A 2,543-nucleotide genomic window follows, 5' to 3' on the forward strand; every position below is an offset into this window, starting at 1 on the left:
CGTTCGGAGAAGAGGCCAAGCCTGTGGAGAGGACTAAAAGGGGACTGACTAGTCAGCCCAAACCTGCTGGAGGAAACTAGCTCAGCCCGGTTATATGTGCCCTGCCCCCCCACCCCCACCACCACGTACCCAGCTACCCTCTCTAGGTTTCACTCCATCACCCTCATCTCCTGCACCACATGGTAGCCACCCCATGCCTTCTTTCCTGCTTTCTCTCTTGTCCACAGCAGCCAGAAAGAACTTTATTTTTAACAATAATTTTAGTTGTTTTTGTCTGTGCTGGGTCTTCGTTGCTGCATGGGCTTTCTCTCATTGCAGTTTGCCAGCTTCTCAGTAAGGTGGCTTCTCTTGTTGTAGAGCACAGGCTCAGTAGTCGTGGCTCATGGGCTTAGTTGTCCCGCGGTATGTGGGATCTTCCTGGACTGAGGATCAAACCTTTGTCCCCTGTGTTGGTAGGCAGATTCTTTACCACTGAGCCACCAGGGAAGCCCCCCATGGGGAACTTTAAAATAGCGGATTATGTCACCCATTCTCAAAAATCCTCCAATTGCTTTTGGCTTTTGTTTGTTTGTGTTTTAGGCTTGCACTGCTCTGCTCGTGGGATCTTAGTTCCCTGACCAGGAATTGAACCTGGGCCCCAGCAGTGAAAGTACTACGTCCTAACCACTGGACAACCAGGGAATTCCCTAAAAACCTCCAATTGTCTTCATCACATTTGGACTGAAATTTGAACGTCTTCCTGCCCTGTGGCTCTGATAACCTGACCTGTCCTTACTTTCTGCTGGCACTGGCCCACAGCTGGCCCTGTGCTGGCCCACAGCATCGCAGAAATTTTTCTCCAGCAGCCTGTAGCCATCCCCAACCAGGCTCATTCCTCCAACTTTGTCTAGTTGGCTTCAGGGGCAGCGTTTTCTCCCTGCAATTCTGCAGAGCAGTGTCCCTTGCTCTCGGGGCCCAGTGAGCAGCATCTCTCCCAGAACAGGTCCCGTTCCTCTTCCCGCTCTACTGCTGGTCACCATCTACAAGAAGCTCCCGAGCCTCGGTGGCTCGGCCTTGGAGGCGCCTCACTGGCTGCTTGCTGTTGCATCACCTTCATTAGGGCTGTTTTCGATCCTTCATTAAATTAAATTCCAGGAAGCGGTGCTAATGAAGGCCCTAACGAGTCGCAGGAGAAGCTTGCAGCCCCAGCCTTTGGACAGCACTGACAGGGAAGGCAAGGCAACAAGGTGAGCAGAGGAGTGGCTCCTGGGGATAAGGCTGATTAACATTTCCCAGGCCCTCTTAAGGATCCTGGGTCTCCCAGGGGAGGTGACCTTTAGAGGCTGCGTAGGTGGCAGACACTGGGGCAAATTGGACAAGAGCTCTTCAAGGATATGGAGGGTGTCTTAACTCAGTCCTGGACCCAGAGCCTTGAGGGCCCCCTGGATCCCCGGACAGTTCTCCCCGAGTCATATCAGCAGCACCCTGTGCCAAGATAAGTCGGATTTTCAGGGCCAGACATGAGTCACTGGCTTGGAGATGCTGGGATCTGCTGCAGGCTGATATACAGTCCTGCATCTCTTAGGCACTTGGGAACTCCCTGCTTGCTCTTCACCTCACTGATGCCTCGTGGCTGCCTTCTCTCACACCACAGACCCTCTTGCTCTGGCCAGGCTGGCCTTTCAGTTCCAGGAACACTCAGGCCCTTCCCGCCCTGCCCCAGTGTCTTTGCTGTCGCTTCTGCCTGTCACCCTCTTTTAGCTTGTCACATGCTTGGTCCCTTCTCATCATTCAGAGTTCCCCTCCTTGGGAACAAGGCACTGTTCCTCATACACACACTTCCCAGTGGCTCTCGTGTCCCCTGCTGAGTTCCTCTGAAACCCTGGAGTTCATTTCCCTGTTAACGTGTTTGGCGTGTGCTCCTGAAGGGCAGGCTTGGCTGCCTCCCTCACCCTCAGGTTCTCAGCACACAGTCGTTGAACAAATGACGACTCCTCTGAGAGCCTCCTGCCCCTGGATCAGGTGGAATCTCCTAGCCTATTAAGCAACTTTGGGGCATGGAATGCTGGGGGCCTGAGTTCTCCAGGCACCAAAGCCAGTTGAAGGAGGGGGACCCTGGACCCCAAGGCCTGCCAGGCTTGGGATTGTTTCTCTGGGGGGAGGGAAGAGAAGCCTGGGAATGGAGGTTTGGAAGAAAGGGGCAGAGAGGATGAGGTAGCTGACTCCAATCTCAGAAGTGCTGCTGGGCTCAGAAGCAGGAAAGAGGAAGTGCCGGGGGTGTACCAGGAGGTGGAGCCTGGCTAAGCGTTGCAGGGAGGGAACCAGCCCGGGCCACTGAGATCTACAGGCAGAAGTCGCTGAGACTCTTTATCTGTAAAGCTGCGATTTAATGGTACAGAGTCTTGCTGGCGACTCTCTGCCATCTGTGAGCCATGGAGGTGGGGTGGCCAGAATCCTGGACTCAGCATCCCTGTGGGGTTCTGCCTTTTCCTGGACTCTGGGCTGGGGGCAGACACGCCTACCACGAAACTGCCTTTGGGGAAGTGCTGGCAGCTTCCCCTTCC

At 54.6% G+C, this 2,543-nt stretch overlaps 1 non-coding gene across 1 annotated transcript; it reads right to left on the reverse strand.

Moving 5' to 3' along the window:
• Positions 1-609: 609 nt before the first annotated feature.
• On the reverse strand, positions 610-681 carry TRNAE-UUC. Its single transcript has one exon. It is a non-coding gene; the product is annotated as a tRNA-Glu (tRNA).
• Between the last annotated feature and the right edge of the window lie 1,862 nt (positions 682-2,543).

This window comes from Oryx dammah, unplaced genomic scaffold, assembly GCF_014754425.2.
Source record: "Oryx dammah isolate SB20612 unplaced genomic scaffold, SCBI_Odam_1.1 HiC_scaffold_9, whole genome shotgun sequence".
In the NCBI taxonomy this organism is placed as follows: Eukaryota; Metazoa; Chordata; class Mammalia; order Artiodactyla; family Bovidae; genus Oryx; species Oryx dammah.